The sequence below is a fragment of the Equus caballus genome, chromosome 28 (genome assembly GCF_041296265.1).
Source record: "Equus caballus isolate H_3958 breed thoroughbred chromosome 28, TB-T2T, whole genome shotgun sequence".
Taxonomy (NCBI): Eukaryota; Metazoa; Chordata; class Mammalia; order Perissodactyla; family Equidae; genus Equus; species Equus caballus.
In genome coordinates this window covers 22,615,697-22,637,183 of record NC_091711.1, presented here as the reverse complement: position 1 = coordinate 22,637,183, position 21,487 = coordinate 22,615,697, and the positions used below count along the sequence as shown (strand labels likewise).

At 40.7% G+C, this 21,487-nt stretch overlaps 1 long non-coding RNA gene across 1 annotated transcript; it reads right to left on the bottom strand.

Annotated features, from left to right (window-relative positions):
• Window positions 1-283: 283 nt before the first annotated feature.
• Window positions 284-21,352, bottom strand: LOC138921186 (uncharacterized). Its single transcript, XR_011433544.1, has 5 exons — window positions 21,205-21,352; window positions 5,598-5,712; window positions 2,338-2,479; window positions 1,483-1,536; window positions 284-1,067 (listed from the first exon to the last, which is right to left on the bottom strand). It is a non-coding gene; the product is annotated as an uncharacterized lncRNA (long non-coding RNA).
• Between the last annotated feature and the right edge of the window lie 135 nt (window positions 21,353-21,487).

Below are 21,487 nucleotides of genomic sequence, written 5' to 3'. Positions count from 1 at the left end.
TTGGTTTCAGTTTTCACATCAGATGCAGTAAGTGCTAAATACGTATTAGCGATTTTCATTATTTTTTTATTATCATTATTTTATAGATGAGGTACTTGACACTTAGAAATGTTAGATAATTTGCCCAAGGTCACAAAGTCCACATGTTTTCATTATTGCCCACATGTTTTCATATCCAAATGCATTCATGTAAGTGTAGAATTACCAAGGTCTGTACTTTTAAACGTCTGTGTGTTCAAATAAGCCTAATTCAGAAGAATGAGAGAAATTGCACATAGGAGAATTCTTTATTCTTAATTTTAATGTGTGTGCAAGTATTTTCATACTAATCCAATAGGAATCAGTGAAGTTTGATGGAGCTGATGGCGGCGTGTGTATGATAAGGGATGGCAGTAGGGGAGGAGTAGAGAGGTGCTATGGCCATCGCCATCAACCTCCCCCCAAAACACAGAGAACATGACAATCAGGCAAAGCTAAGTTTATGAGACCTACTGCCCCAAGGGAGAGAATCACTTCGACAGTCTCAGTTGTGTGCCTAGAGGGTGAGCTCAGAGAGGGATATCTCTCAGGTTTGGATCTGGTCACACTTGGTTTAAGGTGGATCTTTCAAGACAGGAAACTGATCGAGGCTGGAGGGAGTTTGTGGCATAGAATTGGTGGACACGGTGAGGCAAGTGTCTAGAAGCAGCCACAGTAAGTAAAACGTTGTTTGATAAGTGAGCCGTTGGCCGGGTGAGTCACCTATTGTCCCGATAGGAGAGTTGTTTGCCTAGTTGAGAAAACTATTTGCCCAAATTGGTTTGCACAAATTTTCTGAAGCCAAGAATGAAATTATTTACCGGTTATATTCTTATCTTCCTGAGTGAGAATTTTCCTGGAACACTCAAGTCATGTTGACACAGGTGGGCTCAGTTCTCAGTCCTAATAATTAAGCTACATGGATGTAGGTGAGTTCAATTCTCAGATCAGACAGTGATGGATTATACTTGTGTTAATTCTCATTCCCAAGGTTATTTCTTTTTGAAAAACCTCTTTTAGTGTGTAAATCCTCTAATCAGATGAATTGCCTGCAGATAAACAACCAACAAAAAACTTATTAGGATAAACAATATTACTCAGATCAACAAATTAACTTATCATTGTTAAGTTTAACTGCAACATTCATAGAGGATTATGAATTTGTGGCAACTTTGTTAATACCTCTATACTATAAAGTGCAAGTGTTTATTTATTCACCTATTCACTGGAATTGTACTATTTTGTAACGTTGTGTCAACTGGGCTAAAACACTTTCCAAAGTTAAATGTTCTCTAGTCTTTTTCTGTTTGAATATATCTATGTCCATTATAATTTTTTTTTAGTTTTCTGCCTCTACATCGTAAAATTAATGGAGGATGACTGTTGTTTTCACACTGCAGCTGATGTCCTTCTTAGGGTTTAATAAAGAAAGAAAATAAAAAACACTGAGTTATATAATTGTACCTGAGGAAGCAGATAACCAAATCTCTGAAGCAAATACCGTGAGGCTCCACTGAGCTACGGGGCAAGGAAAAAAGAACGTAAGCATTTCAGGCAGAAGCTAAATAAATATCACAAGGGAGGGAGGAGAAAGGAAGAGAGGGAGAGAAGGAGATAAGTAAAATTCTAAAAGTTATTGAAAAAGAAAGTTACTCTTTAAATGTGCAGAAATATGAGCAACAGAAACTAATTTTTAAATGAAAGCAAGAAATTGTTCAGAAAGGGGATATTCCAAATTTAAAGATATAGCCAAGTGCGTGAAATGTGTATTGCAAATCGTTTGCGAAGATGCCATAGCAATGAAAAAATAAGAAACAATTAGGAAAGGGTCCATGATCAAGATTAAGCGGAAGTCTAATAAAGGACCATTATGTAAAGAGGCAGAGTCTGTCAGGCCTATGGGTATTGTAAGCAAAATGCAGAGAATATATCCCCCCAGATAAAATTATTTTATTAACTTCATCTCCTTTGATTAACCAACAAAGTTCTCCAAGTAAAACTTACAATTAAAGATTCATTTTCTTTCTATTACTGAGTGTACAAAAAGAAATATGAAGTGAAATGCAAATGAACAGCTCTTTCTTGGAGGGGAAAATCGTTAACAAGGGAGCTGTGTACTAACAAGAACCATACACATCTGACAAGCCACCACCAATTATAGTTTATAATTCATGTTAATAATAAGTCCGCCTGTCTATTTTTCCAACTTTACATGTATGCATAGCACTTTACATTAAGTAGACAGAAAGCAAAGCCAACAACTAGAGGATGAAGAAGAGCCTACCAATATGGCAGCCAGAGTTGGTCAGCTCACCGCACCTCTTATGGCAAGTTCTTTCTGAAGGGAGACCTGACCCAAGCACTTGATAGCTATCGTGGTCACTCCTTGTGCCTCTTCTCCCTCTATGTTGGGGAGCTGCTCCTCAATGGTTTCCATGGGCCTCTCTTCCTGAGGGAAAACCTAAGAGATGGATGGGATAAATTACAACCCCCATTGCCACAGCTGGTCTTGGGGCAGCAAGATGAGCCAGATGAGCACTTGGGGCAGTACTCATCCACCCTCTCCTCCAAGCTCCCTTCTAAATTGTCCTCACTCTCAGCTCTCACTGTGGCAGTTCTAGGTGGCTTACCTGGTGGCTTGACCTCAACCTTTATTTCTGAGGGATCTGAGCCCTTGGCAACCATACCTTTCTTAACAGGAGTTGTCTCTCACATCCATTCATAATTACAGTGGGACAAGGGAGTGTGACAAGGTGCCCCAGTTCCACACATATTCCTCCCCACCCTGTTGTGTAAAAGCATCCCTACCTCCTGCTACTGATGAGGGTCAAGTATTCCTGCGTGACAGTAATTCTTTCTCTTGCCACAAGGGGTCCTAAGTGCCCTGATAGCAGAAATAGTGTGCAGTTCAATACTGCCCTTGCTATTCCCCTGGTAAATGTGCATCTTCTAAGGCAGGGTTTTTCAACTTCGGCACTATTGACATTTTGGGCTGGATAAAATTTTGTGGTAAGGGCCTTGTCCTGTGCCTTGTAGGACGTTTAGCAGCATCAACGTCCTCTACCCACTGGATACCAGTATTCCCCTTCCCAGGTGTGATGGTAGGTGGGGCCTCCCTTGCTTCCGTCCCTTGGATTTCAGATCCCATTTATTCTTCCTATTTGAGACAGAAAGACGTATAGAGACCTCTGATTTGATATATATCTTGCATTACGAAGGATGCATGCCGTCCTTTCAGACTGTTTACTCCAAGCAGGTGCTTCAGTTGGGTCTTAGAAGAAGCTCTGCATTCCAGTTCTATATGAATCCAGTTAATTTTGGATTGTGTGGTACACGATGCAGTCCATTGCTGCACCTTATTTGCTATGAAGTGGGCCCATTGGTTGGATGTCTTATTGTTTGGGGTTTAATGCTTGTGGATCAGGCATTTCATAAATCGTGGACAGTTGAGTCGACTGAAGCTCCAAAGGTAAACCAATCCCTGCAATAGGCATCTGTCTCTATCAGGATGAACCACACAAGGGGTGTCATGTAGTCAGCTTGCAGCTAAGTCCCTGGTTGGTTTCTTCAAGGAACAGTGCCAGATCATGCTCTCAGCGTCGGTCTCTGCTGGCCACATAAAGGCAGCAGTAGCCAGAATGGCCATGGTAAATGGAAGTCCATGCCCTTGGGACCATATGTAGTCTTCATCTCTGCCACCATGTCCTTTCCATTAATTTGCCCATCATGCCAGTTCCAGGGCAGCCAATGACAAAGGCCACCTAATGTCAACTGACTTAGTCACTTTGTTTATTTGGTTGTTCAGTGGCTTTTCCATGTTGGATGTTTTCTAGTCACCATTATCATATGATACAAAACTCTTCACATTTTATTTCCACTCTATTATGTTCAGCCACATGCCTCTACCCTGGACCTCCTTGACTTCAATCTTCTAATTCTTTTCCTTCCAGGTTCCTGACCAGATAGCTAGGTCACTGGCCTGTGCACAAATATATATATATATTCTCACCTTGGGCCATTTATCCTTAAAAAAATTGAATAACTAGATATTCTGCTCACAGCTTGGCCCATTGGGAAGATTTTCTCGCCTCAATCTCTTTCAGGACACCCCTGATTTTGTTTATAATACAGCTTCCATCTATTTTTGGCTTATACCTACACAGCAAGGCAAGCTATTTATAAACCAACCATAGGTCCTTTTCTTCCTTCTTCAGATGGTTTATGGGAGCTGGGAGAAGGGCAGTTGGGCGACTAAATAGGTGACGTGGTCTGAGTTATCTGTTCATGTAGGTTACACATGCTTTGCGGTTCAACTTGGGCTTGATTCTGGATGTACAATTCGCATGTTACAGTGGAGCGCTGCTGGGCCAGTCTGCCTTTATAACCTATAAGGTCTGACAGGATCCAGCTGATAACAGGAAGTTGCGATGATTTGTCACTGATGCTCCATAGTCAAGCGTTCTGTCTCTAAGAGAGGACAGTGCCATGCCAGGATTGTTTCTACACAGGCATATAATTCTCTGTGTATTAGTTAGCTACCACTGTATAACAAATCACCACAAACAGTGACTTAAAACAACACATGCTTGTTACCTCACAGTTTCCGTGCATCAGGAGTCTGGGCCTAACTTAGCTGGGTCCTTTGCTCAGGGTCTCATAAAGCTGCAGTCAAGGTATCAGCTGGGCTGTGCTCCTATCTGGAGCTCAGACCCTCTTTGAAGCTTACATGGTTGTTGGCAGAATTCAGTTTCTCCCAGTTGTAAGACTGAGGTCCCTTGCTAGCTAACAGCTGGCAGTCACTCTCAGCTCCCAGAGGCAACCCTTAGTTCCCAACCACAAGACTCTCTCACAGGGTGGCAGCCTACTTCTTCAAGGCCAGCAGAAGAGTCTTGTTCCAGTCATCTAAGGCAGAGTCTTATATAATATAACATAATCAGGAGGGTGACTATCTCACCGCCTTTGCCAAATAGCATAACCTAAGCAAGGGTGTGACTGCCATATTCCATTGGCTAGAAGCAAGTCACAGGCTCTGCCTAAACTCATGGGATTATACAAGGGCATGACTCACTGTAAGGTCATCTCAGGGTGTGTCACCCACCTCTGTTTTGGATGGCATGACCTTACTCCTGGCTCCCAGTGGCTGGGTTGTGATTCTCCACTGGTGCTTATTATAAGCTTTGTATTGCATCTTTTCCTACCACAGACACTCTAACATCATAGGGTCTGTTAGGACATGAGGCCAAAGTGTTGGGCTGCTGGCCCCACAGCCTGGATATGCTCTAGAGCTCTTCCTTCTCTGGATCCCGCATGAAGCTGGCAGCCTTCTGTGTCAGCAGGTAAATGGGCCAGAGCAGAATTCTCCAGTGTATAATGTGTGGCCTCCATAACCCTAAGGGGCCTGTCAGGCACTGAGCTATCTTCCTTGTGGTAGGAGACACAAGACGCAGCAATTTCTTTTATTTTTGAGGTAATGTTCCAGCACAACCATGGCCACTAAACCCCTAAAATTATACTCAATAGCAGGTTCACGATTTTTCATAGAGTTTATCTCCTATGCTCTGAAGTACACATTGTCTTACCAAGATTTCCAGTACGCCACTTCTCACTCTTCCTGTCCAATCAGCTTGATGCTGTCAGTATAATGGATCCACGTGATGTTCCACAGGATGTCCCAATGGTCCAAAGCTCTTCAAACTATATTATGTAGTGAGAGGGACTGTGGTTAATGTAACCCTGATGCAAAATTGTTAATGAATGCTGTTGCACATGTATGCAAATTGTTTATGATCCTCTTTTCTAATGGGAATACAAAAGAATGCATTTGCCAAATCAATGGCTCCCGGCCATAGACCTGAGGCCTTCTTAATTTGTTCTAGAAATGATTCTACATTCTACACAACAGCTTTGATCAGTACTAGTAAATGGTTGAGCTTGCAGCAGCTCTAGGATCTATGTTGTCTCGACTGAGGCCAGACTGGTGAATGAAAGTGAAATATGATAGTGATCACCACGCTAGTTTTTCGTCGATGGCACTAATCTTTGCCGTCCCCTCCCCACTCTGCAATGTGATATAGTTTTTAATTTGCTATCTTGGCCAAGTGGAATCAGTTTCAGAGGTCCCTAATTGGTCTTTCCCACTATGATGGCTCTTGCCCCCAGCCAAGGACCCAGTATGGGGGTTACTCCAATACCCAGTGTTCAATTCCAATCGTATACTCAAGGTCTGAGGAAATGATGATTGTGTGGATCCTCAGACCCAGTGATCTCACTGAGATGGACTTTACTCAGGACTCTATTTATTACCTCGCTTTCCTAAGTCCCCACTCTAACAGAATGGCCATGAGAATGCTTTGGATCTCTGGTTATCAATGTCAGCTCAGATGCTGTAACTAATACATCTTGAATTATCTTTCCCAGTGTGTAGTCACTTGAGTAAGTGGCTGTAAGTCCCTTTTGGAAATGACTGAGGGAATCATTACATTATTTACTTGTGGCAGTGTTACAAGGCCCTTCATACTAGAGACCTAGCTATGTTTTCAGTTAATAGTTCCAGATCTAAAAATCAATTCAGCAACTGAGCAAGAAATTGTGATTTTTTTGTCTGGAAGACTGTCTCAGCCTCCTTTTCCTCCATTTTTGCCTACTTCTGGTTGTAGATATTAATTAGCAGTCTTCTTGCCTGCCTGTCTATTCTGCCCCTAGGGAGACCTGCTCAATCAATCACCATCTCCATAACTCCCTGGGGGTCACAGCTCCTTCACTGCCCCTCTGACCTTCGCAGTCTTAATGGTAATTGTGGTCTTCTGGACTGCAGTGGTTAAGAGCTGCCATCTGGCTTCTATTTCTCTGCAGTCTGTTGCCCCCAAGGACATTACAAGCCCAGTGCTGGTCCACAGAGAAGAATCAATACTGAAATCCCAAGTGGTGCTGGTGCCACAATCACTAGCACGTTCCTGAGAGTTGAAGCACATAGTGTTCTCTGGGGCCTCCTTAAAATACAATCCTCTGGTGGGTCTTCTGGCCTCGCATATTCATTCCAGCAAATGCACTTTCTTCAGTCTCTTTATTTCTTTCTTTACTCTCCAAAAGGGCAAATTGAGCAATCTCACTTTGCTCAGTGTTGGCCAGCACTGTCCATGCTTCTTAGGGTCGCCATAGCAGCAAGTTTGCCCAAGGGTCCATGGCAAGGTTTTAAAACCCTTATCATCAGAGCGTACCTCCAAGGCAGTGAATTCTTGCCTTCCTTGATCAAGCATCCTCAAAATCCAAAGCTAACTCCAGGCCCAGATGGCTTCACTTATGAATTCTACCAAACATTTATGGAAGAAATGGTCAATATCAATTCTACATAAAATCTTCAAGGCAACTGAAGAGGAGGGAATACCTTCTATAGGCCAGCCTTGCAATGATAAGATAATTCTTCATATACGAATGAAAAAAGATTAAGAATAATTTTTAAAAAACACTTTGTGAAAGAGTAATAGCTGGGAGAATTTACATTATCTGCCTTCAAGACTTATCATAAATTTACAGTGTGGGATTTGCATAAAGGTAGACACATAGATCAACGTAATACGATAGAGTCTAGAAATAGACCCACTCATATGTCTTCAATTGATTTTTTTTTATTGAGGTAACATTGGTTTATAACATTACGTAAGTTTCAGGTGTACGTCATTCAGGTGTACACACATAATGACTTCTGTGTAGACTACATTGTGTTCACCACCAAAAGTCTACTTGAACGCGGTTCAGTGGAGAAAGGATAATCTTTCCAACAAGTGGTGCTGCAACAATGAACATCCATATGCAAAGAGGACATTGTCCAACTTGCAACTTACACAAAAATTAACACAAAGTGGATCATAGACCTGAGAGTAAAATCTAAAACTATAAAAGTTCTTTTAGGGAAACATTGCTTAAATACAGAATGCAAAAATGAGGATTAACTTTAAAAAATTATAAATTGGACTTTATCAAAATTGAAAAAAGTGAACAACTTTTGCCCTATGAAAGTCATCAAGGATACTTTCCTCTGTGGAGAGGATATCAAAGTCACCAAGGTCCAGGATCTTGTGTCCTCATGGGAGATGAAAAGATAAGCCACAGCCTGGGAAAAATGCTTGCAAATCACATACCAGATAAAGGACTTGTATCCACAAGAACTTTAAAAGAAAAAAAAGCAAGCTAAATGTTTGAACAGACTTTTCTCCAAAGAAGATATACAATAGACAAATAAGCAGAGAAGGAAAATAATAATTATGGTAATGATAAAAATAATAATGAATTTAGAAAGTAAGACCTATAAAGAAATTCTTACTGAGTTAGGATCATCTAACTTAGCAATTTGAATTGGTTCTTCTAAGTTGGCACCAGAATTAATCAAACTGTGGACCTATGTTAAATTAACATAAGTGAGCCCTTTCTGCTACCATTCCCAGTTGTCTTTATTTATGGTTTTATGTTTGTGGTAGCAAAAAGCAAAGTCAGGAATTATTTGGTTGAGCTAAGCATAGAGATTGATTTAATATTTTCTCTGGGAAGATATACTACATTTTCTCTGCTGCTTTTGCAGTTTGTTGATAATGTTTCTTCGTTGTAAAATTGCAAAGGCCATTCCCATGGTAGAGGTGGGAGGGATGGTACAGAGTGGAGTGCTTCTTGAATAAGATTAGAGGGGGAGTCAAGAAATTATGTTGAGCCATTAACTTCAAATGAAAATGGTCTGATTATACATTGGAAGCATTTATCTTGGAAGTCTCATGCCGCCCAGGGCTTAAAAGGAAGGGTCCAAGGCCAGATCCAGAGAGAAACCTGGGATCTGGGCTCCAGAATGTACTGAAAGTCCCATTAGAAAAAACAAAGGGGCCAACTGGCATCCAGCTTAGTTGAAGCCTTAATACCTTGATTAGGCATATAATCCAACAAAAGAAAAGGCCAAAAAGTCCATTTATTCATTCAAAGCTGCCACTGAGCTTGGCATTCGCAGATGGGGGAATACAGTCATGAACAGAACAATCTAGGAGCTCTGAGTTTACAATCTGTGGTCAGCATTTGGGGGAGAGTGTGAAGACAAGCCTTCTGTACCCAGTTGGGCTTCTTCTTACTCCAAATCAGGTCAGGTTGCTAGATCTTAAATTCATAGAAGCCAGTATTAACATTAGGCCACATCATAAAAATTGAGATAGAACCCGTATGTGATCCAAATACACTGAGGGATCATCCAGATCCCCAGAGACAGAAACTTTATATCCAGTTAACAAGGCCTAAGTCTCTGCCAGAGTTCTTCTCCTGGCTGAAGACAAGATCCTAGACCTCAGCAACCTTGGTATCAAGTCAGACTCGATTCTTTAGGGAGAGCAGACCAGCCCACCCACAAACCCTGCATGTGTCTCTTAACTGGCTTCTTTGCCAAAACATTTTAAATGCAGCATGTGTGCCGTGTATTTCAAATTGTCCAAGCTTTTCATATACATCTTCAGATAGGAAAATTCGAGGATAAAAAGATGCTTAGATGTTTCCATGACTTTGGGGAGTTTCTTCATATCTCCTTTTACTGTACACAATAATTTAGAGAAGACTTTATTTCATTTGATTGATCTTAATGTTATTTAATTGTTATTTTAGGTTACCAAATGGGCCTCAGCATTCTAACAGATATACGTTGTTAACATATTTGTAATAAGTGACGACCTCCTCTAATTCATTTTTAATAACTTTTCTAGAATTTGATATATTTTGGTAGGACAGTTAAAGGAAGGATTCGCTTTTTGCCAAATATTTTTGCATTAATAAATGTAATATTCCAGAGCTGTATGTTATACTGATAATAATAATTAATTTCTGAACACTTACTATGTGCAGGGCAGTGTGTCAGTGCTTGCACAGATAATTTAATTTGATCTTTAAAGCAGTCCCATTACAAAGGTATTATTGATACTTTAAAGAGATTAAGAAGGTGAAATTCAGCAAAGTTAAGTAAACTATTAAAGCCCCAGAGTCAATATGACTCCAAAGGTCCTTCATCTTAACCTCTGCACTATATCACCTCACCACACTTAAATTCCCTTTGTTCTCAAGAAGCTAACATTCCAAACAGATGTTAATGTTATTATTTTTCCTTGCTATTTCCACTCATGGTTTGACCTAAGTCTTGGGTCATTTCTAGCTTTGGTTGCATGCAAAATTGGCTAAAGAATAACATGCATGAGGGGAAAAGACTCCATTGAAATTTCTACTGACTACACTGATCATCTCAGGACTTTAATGAAAGAAGTTTATTTCATATTTCAAAGGGAGGATAAGTTCGCCATGAATAGTCTTTTATTGCACAGTGTTCCAAGGCACCAGGCGAACAAGGAGGACCAACGTAATTGCACACATTCCCAGCTGAAGCGCATTAGTCATATTCTATTTTAGAAGAAGAGCCAGGTTTGGGGTAGGAAAGAAAAACAAGAGGAGTGGTTGTACCTTGAATTTGTTCTATGTGAGATGTGTACAGCAAAGGTGCAAAGGCAAACTCATAACACAAAGTGAATGACTGTGTCTTCATCCAAGGGGCACATCCTCTGTTTTTTGCATTTTTCATGACCATCCATATATAACAGTCACCTAATTAGTACAAAATTAATTGTTTGTTTTTATTCTAGACCACCAGCAGTTTTTAGTTTGGTTTTTATTTTTTCTCTTAAAAGGATTGAATGAGTAGCATCTAGTACACATTTCAGGGACATAGGTACAGTTTATATTTTTGGTGTGTAAATTGTGGAGTATTTAGCCTAATGTTTGGCATATAATACTAAAGAACTAAACAAATGCGCGATTATAAAAATAAATTTATTTCATGGTTTGGAGTCATTTCATGTTTAGATAAGAACATTGTTTAGTTAGGAAGCAAGTTAGGGCCCTAAAATAGCATCATCCACCCAGAAGTATTTTTGAGTGTTCATCTGAAAAGAAAAAACACACACTGGAAATAACTCTCTTTAAAATCTTTAATAAATTCTGATTAAATATGTTTTAAATTGTTATGATGTGGTCATTGGAGATTTGTACTTTGAGATGGGATGTACATTTAGGGCTTTAGAAAAGATAAATTCTTTATCATATTCTATATTTTCTGATCAGGATGCTTGCTCTGGTAACAATTGAATGAACAATTTATTTCACCCGGCACAAAATTATTTATCATTAAGGAGAAGCAGGAAGCTAGCTGGTAATATGAATGAGAAAACTTTTCCTAATTAGGCAACAGACTAGCTTTCATGAAGATCAACATCCTTACATCCTGGCAAATTAATCTCTCTTAGCAGGAACTAGAAAGAGGCCGTAAAGAGGACGCTGTCTTTATCTTGCACACAGAGTAGTGTTATTTTTGTGATAGTGAGAGATGGAAGGAAGCAAGACTGAGAAAAGACAACCCAATTCTGCTCTTTAGCTGACCATAAACTTCTTGAAGTCAGACACCAAATAGTATATGTATTTTTTATTTATCATAATATCTTGTAGAAGTTAGGCACGTACGTGTGTGTGTGTGTGCGTTAAACCTTTTTTCATATTGGCTATTAAGTTTTTCTTACTAGAAAGATGAACAGAAAGCATAGATTTTACATAGAAACAATATCACAGCTATAAGAAGAAAGGAACATATAATGACAGTTTTATTCCAGGGAAATATAAAGAGAGAAGGCATATTTTTGACAAAATGGACAAAACTAGAAGCATATTAAAAGATAATAAGGGTAGAGGAAGAGTGAGAAAAGTAGCAAATTGCAAAAGAAGTTTAATCACAAAACAAGTATCGGTAGTTTCCTTTAATCTCATACTTTTTAGAGTTATGTGTTGTGATCAAGTTTAAGCAGTTTGAATAAACTGTTGAAACAACTCTAGATTAGTCAGAAGTCTTTATGGCGGCCATGGAGATATGATGCTCAGATCTCCTTTCAAAAGAAAACCTAACCAAAGAAGTATAGTTAGATCACAGCCTCCAGGTCCAGGTGCCTTTAAGTTGTGCTGCAATGCAAACATGAGCCAAGGCCTCATGTGTCCTGGACAGTGCTCAACCAAGGAGTTTGGCAGTGGTACAGGAGGGCTTCAATTTTGAGGCAGCACAGGACTCCTCAAAAAGCAATCTTTCCAATGGGGCTCCTGCTGAAGTTGGCTGAGAGTTTCTCAAAGTTGCACTGCTATGTGAGGCTCATCCTACCCAAACCTTTAGCCCTCCTTCTCTCCTTCACAGGAACCAGAGCTTCGTCACTGCTTGAAGCCTTTCCTTGGATGTCCCTGCCCCTTTGCCTTATTATGCTTCATATGTATTTCCCCCAATACATTTTTTTGCACTTTTAACTCAATCTTGGTTTCTGCCTCCCAGAAGAACCAGATGACACAACGGATACTGGAAGTGGCCTGTGATAGCAGTGAAAAAGGTGGAGTTTTGCAACTGGATCATTTGCCACCCACCAGAGAATGAGGATCCCTTCCCAAGTGGTGTGTGGCTCATGGATAATTTTGGGTACAAAGCGGCAGTCCAACTGATAAACATCCCATCAGTGGTGACTTGGGAGAATGTCTTGTCAAATATGAATTCCCTAGCTGGGACAATACTCAGGCTTTTGAAAAATATGAAGCAAAGAACCCATGTAAAGACAATGGAATTGGCTGATTATTAGTAAGTTGCATCGTAGCTCTAAAGAGAGAGAGACTGAGAAACTGATCATAGTTAAGAAATAGCTCAAATGTAAGTGTGAAAGCAAGAAGGCATCTTGGGTAGCTTATGAACAGCTTCTTAGCTTTTGCAAAGGGAGAGTGGGCACAGCTGCAGAGAAAATTCAGGATCTGCTATTTAGGGCCACTGAACTGCAAAGATGATCGAATGTTCAGTTGAGGAATGTTCTTATGCTAAGCTCAGAGCTCTGCTTAGGAAAATTTGGGGCATGAAAACATAGGATGGGGACATCTGGGTAAATTCTCCCAAAGATCTACAACCCAAGAGCCTGCAGAGTTGGCTCAAAATTCTCTGTTAAGAGCTAGAAATTTTCCGTTCCAGGAGGACACTTCAGGGACTGCTCCCACATAAGTTAAAAGGTACATCCCTCAGGAGTTGCCTCCAGCTTCCATCCTGGCTTCTAGGCTGAAAAGTATGGTTAAATTCCAGTATAACCCAGCTGTGGGATGGATAAATACAAAAAGAAATAATCACCCCATGAAGCAAGCTCAAGAATTAGCTAACATGGACTATCTGTCAGATTGGATTTTCAGAGTTGGTCAACAGGGGTGAAACTTATGACTAGAAAAGCAAGAGATTATTGACTTGGTATTCTCTTGAAACATAGGGCTTAATGCCCTGACAAAGACCCCAGGGCATAGGGAAACTTGCTAATGGGTCTTAGAAACCTGGAGAAAATCTTTTTTTTTTTTTTTTTTGGTGCTGAGGAAGATTCACGTAGAGCTAACACCTGCTGCCAATCTTCCTCTTTTTGTATGTGAGCCACTGCCACAGCATGGCCGCGGACAGATGAGTAATGTAGGTCCATGCCTGGGAACCAAACCCAGGCCACTGAAGTGGAGTACACCAAACGTAACCACTAAGCCTCCAGGGCTGGCCTGAGAAAGTCTTGATAAAGTTGAAATTCCTGAATTGCCATTAAAGATACTGGAGGAGTAAAAGACTCTGGGAAGTGGGTGTGTTGGAATGGATATATTATTTCATGCCAGGAAATCCATCAGAGTAATATTTTCCATGGAAGAGCCCATAGGACACATAATTCACCAAGGCCATGGGGAATGTGTTGGTGAGACAGACACCAGAATCACTAATTTGCTCAGTCATGGCTCTTTTCTGAAGATCATGGCTGACAGTAGGAGAGACTGTCACAAAGCTTAGCTTGCTAATAGCAATGGAGATGATGGGAGGCCTGAAGAAACAGAGCCCAGATGGTAGTGCTTGACTGCTGGACACGAGGAGACTGCAATGCCCGTAATAACTGGCGAGGTTGAAGGGACAATGAAGAGGGCTGCATCTGCAGAAATTTTTTATGCCATCACAAAAGAAGATTAGAAACAGTGTGCATTTACGTGGAACCCTCAACAATACACATTTACATCTTTTTCTCTTGACTATGTGAACTCTACTGTCGTCTGTCATAATATAGTCCAAAAGAAGTGATTTATCTGATCTTCCAATCCTTTTCTATCTGGATCTCTGGCCAGCTGGCCAGGCTGTTGGTTCCTTTTCATGAATCCATATATCTTCTTATCCCAGGCTGCTTCTCATTCCTCACAAAGTGGGGACGTCAGGGCATCTCACAGAACATCACATTGTTCCATTACACTCAAGTTGATCAAAGCAGACTAGAAAGGCAGTGGCTAACAAGCTCCAAGTCTTGGTAAGACATAGGAGCCCCAAAGTGAGATCAAACATACAGGGTCAGGGACCTGCCACTTCTATTAAAATTTCACATGTCCTGTGTCCCTAATGTACTGGGTTATCCTCTTCAAAGTAAAACACAAAGTAGATTTATTTTGAGTCTCTACAGCAGGTCCAGGCTGCAGTGTGAGTGGCCCTGCCTCTTGGGCCACGTGATCCAGCAGACCCTGTATTGTTTTAGGTGTCGATTGTGGGAAAAGGTGCAGTCTGAAGTATATACCAAGAACCAGTGAGAAAATCACAGCAATGGCTGCTGCGGTTCTGGATCAAGGCCATACTGTCTACAATGGAGAATGATAAATCTTTGAAGAAACTACTCCCAGCATGCTCTTGGGCAATTGCAGAGGTGAAATGTTTGACCATCAAATCAAACAAGTGACCATGTACTCTGAACTTCCCAAGTCAAATGGGCCCAGTAGCAGTCCATCATAAAATGGAAATGGTACATCTTGGATCTAGTCAAGTAGGGCCAAAAAGTGAGTAAGCTGCATGTACAGGAAATCCGGGCTCCCATGTTATCCACTCTGGTTGAACCATGTCTCTACCTCACCATGCACCTAAGGGCATGTGCAAAGGCCTCATAAGACCAGCTGAAGCAGAAGAAAAAGTATGAACTTGACTTATGGATATGTCAGTTTGGTATATGAGTATAAACTGAAAATAGATGATGCCTACGTTATAACCACAATCTGGAATGGCCTTAAAATAAACTGATGAGAGGAAATTTTTCTAATAAGCAGAACTTCAAATGGTGCACTGGGTCATCCACTTTGTGAGGAATGAGAAGTGGTCTGGGGTAAGAAGATACATGGACTCATGGAAAGGTGCCAATACTCTGGCTAAGTGGTCAAAGATCTGGCTAGAAAAGTATCAGAAGCTTATGTAAAATGATATCAGATGTGGAAAGGTGATGTGGAAAGATGCTGATGGATATATGGAAACCGGCAAAAAGTGTAAAATTTATTTTATCACATATTAATTTCTATTAGGAAGCATTCACCACAGAAGTGGTACTGAACAACAAAGTTAAAAAAATGCCTCTCGGGGCTGGCCTGGTAACATAGTGGTTAAGTACAGCATGCTCTACTTTGGCGGCCCGGGTTTGTGGGTTCAGATCCCAGACGTGGACATATGCTGTTCATCAAGCCATTTGTGGCGGCAACCCACATACAAAATAGAGAAAAATAGGCACAGATGTTAGCTCAGGGCCAATCTTTCTCACCAAAACAAAACAAAACAAAACAAAAAGCCTCAGTAAGTTGATATTAGAAGATATTAGTTGATATCTTCATCATTGGTTACTGCAATACAGGCACAATGGGCATATCAACAGAGTGGCCACAGTGGCCAGTATGGATGCCAAGCCTGGGCCCCACAGCATGGATTCCCACTTATGAAGGCCACTCTAACTATTTCTACCTCTAAATATCCAACTTGTCAGTAATAGAGACGAACACTGAGCCCTTGCACGGCATTATTTCTCGAGAAGACCAACTGGTCACTTGGCTGAAATATGACTAGATTGGGTTCCTTCTTTCCTGAAAGAGGCAACAGTTTCTTACCTGAGGAATAGATACCCATTCTAGGTGTCTGCAGTTGTCTCTCTTGGCTACAGACCAACAGCTGGCACCACTAGCTGGAGGCTTAAGGAGTCGGGAAATAATGCAGTGAAAGACAGTCTACTTCACAGTGAAAGGGGTACAGGAGTGAGCCGTGAAAATGGGATCTACTGGTTGTAACACATACCAGGCCACTAGAAGCTGCCAGCCTGATTAAGAGAGCATTGAAATGACCTACTGAAGGCCGAAGCTGAAGCACCAGCTTGGAGGGAATGCTCTGCAGACTGTGCAGACTGAATTGACTACCGAGGCCGTGGAGAAAGCCCTGAGGCAGAAAGGCTGAGAGTAGCATGCCCAGTGTTTGAGTTGTGATGCTGTCAGCATCATCAAAACTGCTGAAGTCAAAGGTGGGCTGTGAGATAAGAGAAAATACATATATTGGTCTCTGACCCCGGTTCCTGGTACCGAGCTCCTAAAACTCTTGCAGTTTCCTAAGTGATGAAAGCACGCACAGGAGCATCTTTTGTTCTAACATTTGGTGTAATATCTGGTTCCTGACATAGAGCTCCTAAATTCCTTGGAATTTCCTGGGTGATAGGAGTGTCTTTTGTTCTACTGAGGAGACTTTGGGTTGGGTCCCAAATTGCTTCTGGATGGGGCCAGGTTACCAGAAAGACCAAGCCATGATTAGAAGCTTGGAAATTTCAGCTCCCCTCCCATTCTCCAGAAAGGGGAGAGAGGCTGGAAATGGAGTTAATGATCGATCATGCCTACGTGATGAAGCCTCCACAAAATTCTCCAAAGTACAGGGTTTGGACGGCTTCCAGGTTAGTGAACACGTGGAGGTACAGGCAGAGCTCGGTGCCACATCCCCATACCTTGCCCTACGCATCCCTTTCATCAGATGTTCATCTGCATGCTTTATCAGATTCTTATACAGGCATACCTCAGAGATGGTGCAGGTTCCGTTCCATACCACACCAATAAAGGGATTATTGCTCTAAAGCAAGTCACACGAACTTTTGGTTTCCCAGTGTATATAAAAGTTATGTTTATACTACACTGTAGTCTATTAAGTGTGCAATAGCATGTCTAAAAAAACTATGTACACACTTTAATTAAAAAATATTTTATTGCTAAGAAATGCTAACCATCATCTGAGCCTTCAGTGAGTCATAATCATTTTGCTGGTGGAGGGTCTTGTAAAAACACAGTTATCTGTGAAGCGTAATAAAACGAGGTATGCTTGTATAAGAAACTGGTAAACAGTAAGTAAAGTGTTTTCCTGAGTTCTGTGAGCTGTTCTAGCAAATTAATTGAATCTGAGGAGGGGATGGTGGGAGCCTCTGTTTACAGCCTTTGTCAGAAGCACAGGTAAAACCTGGACTTGTGACTGGCATCTGAAGTGTGGGGAGAGGGGCGCTCCCGGGAGACCGAGCCCTCAACCTGTGCGATCCGACACTGTCTCTGCCAGAATTCCTTGGTGTGCTAAGCCCCCTACACGTGCAGTGTCATAGTGTTCTGAATGTGGTAGCAATGTGACAGTAAAGGAGAAACACAAGAGTTGTGTAGCCATGTATTCTTTACACGGGCTTAGGTGATATAATATGTGGTACCAACTGTTTGCATCAAACAATCCACACTTGAGTTTCTGCTCTCTGCCGTGAAAACAGCATGTCCCAGAGAGTGGCTGCTTCTTCATTCTAGCTCCAGAATGGTAAGCCATGCAGAGCAGGATCCAGCAGAGTCCAAGTGAGCCAAGTAGAGCTGAAGCCAGCCCTAGTCCTCGTGGCATATAAACAGAAACTAAATGGCTACGTCATAAGCCACTGATACTTTAGAGTTCTTTGTTACTGCACCAAGAATTCACTAATACATTAACCAAAGTTTGGTAGGGGGTATTGTATAAACTTATCTATTCTTTCTGTTTTCTTCTTTTTAGTGCCAGAAGGAAGAAAACTCAGCTTCGCTATACATAATAATATAGAATTTTAATTGTCAAAATCATGAAAAATGGGCATTTCAAATTTCTATTTAACTGCTTTTTATAGTTTCACCTAGACAGACTGCATTACTATGCGGTGATATTTCCAGCTTGAAAAGTATTTCATAAAGAGTATTCTAGGAAGTTTATCTATTCAAAATGTAATATCTCTAAAAACAATTTAATGTATGTAACAAGGGCTTTTGAACAATCAACAAAGCATTTCAAAGGTTATTATTTTTGCAGCCTTGGGAATATGTTTTTCACTGTAAACCTCTTCAAAGTGTATTTTCACAAAAGAAAATGTTCATTTAAAATCAATAATGGTAAACAACTTTTTATTCATTTAATAGTATTTTAAAATAGTATGAAAACAAACAAGCAATTCTAATTTTCAGAAGATAAGGACAGTAATTCAAGTGATAGTTAATAAATCTGTACTTACTGAGTCAAGCAGAACAGAGTAGATAACATAGAATTTTGTAGAATATATCAAGCTGTTTCTTCATCAGATATAATTTGATAATTATCACAAAAACTATTTATTGTCTACAGATGAAATTTAAGTTGATAGCAACGTTACTTATCCCTTCAACCACTAACTAAGAAAATCAACCTAAAATGCCATTGAGTCATCTGAATATTTCTTTCCTGTAGGGACAAGGAAACTTAACAAAGTTGTTTTTCCAGTTGCTTTCATCAGATTAAAGCTGCTTTCCATCTGCTCTATACTGTTCAAAACCTCGTGACCTAGGTTGAGGCCAAACTTAATATAGCCAAATACTACTTAAGAACTGAGGAGAAAGAATCAAGCAGAAACTTTTGCTTAACACTCTCAATGGACTTGGAATTGAAAGCTCAAAATCTACCCCAGCTGCTTGAAGTTTAGCTCACACAGATTTCCCATGGTCACTGCTCCCTAGGAATTCTTTTTGGTCCTTGTTTTCCTTCCTCCCTGTCTCTCTGTAGAGTCTTCTTCCTGTCATACACACACTAAGGTGACCAACCAAGTTTGTCAGGGACTTTCCTGCTTTTAGAACGAAAACTCCTCCCAAGGCATGGGCAAGCCAGGACAGTGGGACATCCTCATCCGGTCCAGCTCTAATCCTGTTTGTCCTCTTACCCAATTCACCTTTAATAGTAGAATCTGCAGTGGTGTAAGAAGGAAAAGGAAAGAAAGGAGAAATGAGGATATGAGTATGAAAATAATTGAGAAGATTAAAAAGGAATTAGGAATAGGAGGAAAGAATGGAGGGGAAATTCCACCTGTTAAAGCTTAGTACCCCTCCTGGAGGGCCAGCTGTTCTCAACTCATGCCCATTCTCTCTCCTGTCACTTATACATCGGATCTGAGCAGCTTCTTCTGCCCATCTCTCCCCACCCCTCTCTCCAGCCCTTTCTGGAAGATGTGGTTGGGAACATTAGTCCTGAAGCCAAATGCCTAGATCAAATTCTCTTTCTACAAGCTGAGAGCTATGTGCAGGGGACTTAACCTCTTTGTGCTCATAAAGTCTGGATGAAAGCAGTGCCTCTCTCCGAGTTATTGCTAAATGAGTTAATACATGTACAGCTGAAGAATTAACTACATTATTACTGTTCTCCAACTCAGAGTCCATAACAAAAGGGAATTAGGAGCCTTAACATTGCATGCCAGGTTCTGATAGGCTGACCCAGGCGCCTCAGCGCAGCGTAGCAATGTTTCAGGACTGAATCTGCGGTCTAAGCAACTTACAACAAACTCTTGGAAAAGAAGCTTCTCATAAGCATGAGATTGCCTGTAGGTCAGATAAAATTTATATTGCATTTGTCATGCTTTGTTGCTGGAGCTGATCGTATCTGAGAGCAAAAATCTGGCATGAGCCATTTTCTCATACATTTTTAATTTATGGACTCGAGAGTTTGGAATAACATTCAAAGTCACAGATGCTTATCTGAACCAAACCCAAAATATTTTGAGGTTTTCATATCAGTTATAACCATCAGAGAACTGTAGCTGGAAAAGAAAAAACCTTTGGCTGAAAAAAATATAACTGTGAATTATTTTTAATATTTTTCTTGAGGAAAACTACCTCTAAATTTACAAATTATATCACATGTATAGACAGATTCACTTTTTTTTTTTGCCTCAATGAAACTTAGGTTAAAAATATGAACCCAGAATAAGGAATAGTCTTCCGAGAGGTATATATCCAATTATTTCAAGACATTGATCATCTGCAAAATTTTTTAAATTTGTAAAGAGAACACAATTTCAGGGCAACAAAGAAGAAAACCCCATCGTACTTGGGTTGGAACCTGGGATCTGGGCAAGGAATGAAGGCCGCTTCTCTGGGTGCTCTCGAAGATAATTCTGGATAATTGTAGTGATAGACTAGACGAATAGGTAGCTTAGAATCCAGAGCTAGCTGTTTAAGGAAATAGATATACAGTTTGGCAAATAAGGCTTAAAATCAGTGGAGGTCCAGTCCACAAAGCTAATCAACTTTCCTGGGAAAGGCACAGGCAATTACAAAATGACTCCAAAGAATCGAACTCGATAAAATCCTCTGAAGGCTGATCCAGAGGGTGTGTGCATTTGTGGGTAAGAAATTTATGAGCTCCATCTCCAATAATATTTGAAGGTGAGAAGTCATGAACTGAACCTTCCGTCTGCTAAAATACTACAGCAATTCGTCACTTTGTCTTCAGCAAAGACGTGTTTTAGATTTAAATGCAGATATGGCAGCTAAAGGTGGCATGACCTCAGGATGCAAAACGTAAAACAACAAACAAACATAAACCCCTAATGAACGTATTAGGGAAGATAGGGCTGCCAGTTCTTTATTTAAGATGGGAGTTTGAAGAGAAAGAAGCAAAAGACTGAACAAGAAATAATGGAAGCTGCATCTATGGCTACATTAAACCCCAATGGGGGAGGGGACGGTTAATTTAATGAATTCTTTACTATTTAGTTCGTCTATAAAAAAGATTCCATCAAAACAGTTGCATGTGTAGGCAGAGCTTTCAACTAATTAGTGAATGTTTTAATTCCTGATGGGTTGTCTGCAACGTGGACATAGCTCTAATTTGCATTTCACACCATCCTCTTAAAATCAAACCCTTCTGTGTAAACACGCCATCCTCACGCCCACCACGCCATGGCCCACCTCATTCTACTCCCACTCACCCTGTTTTACAGCCCTTTGCTCATGCTCTTTCTTCTGCTTTGAACCCCTTACCTCTTCTTAGTCTGATTGTCCGTAGTTCTCCTTGAAGTTCCAGCTACTAATTGCAGAATTACTAGGCTTCTGGCCCTGATGACCAGACTCTTGCTTTCTTGACTTTTACATCCTTTGGCCTTCATCTCCCAGCTTCCTAGCTATGACTGGTTTCTCCCTGGCACCTCTAACTAACTAAATCCTAAGTACTTATGTAACAGTTCATTTCAAAATCTAACTTCCAAGCCAGCGTTCCTTCCAGAACCTGTGGTTCTGTTTCTAAAATGAACAATAAAACATGAGT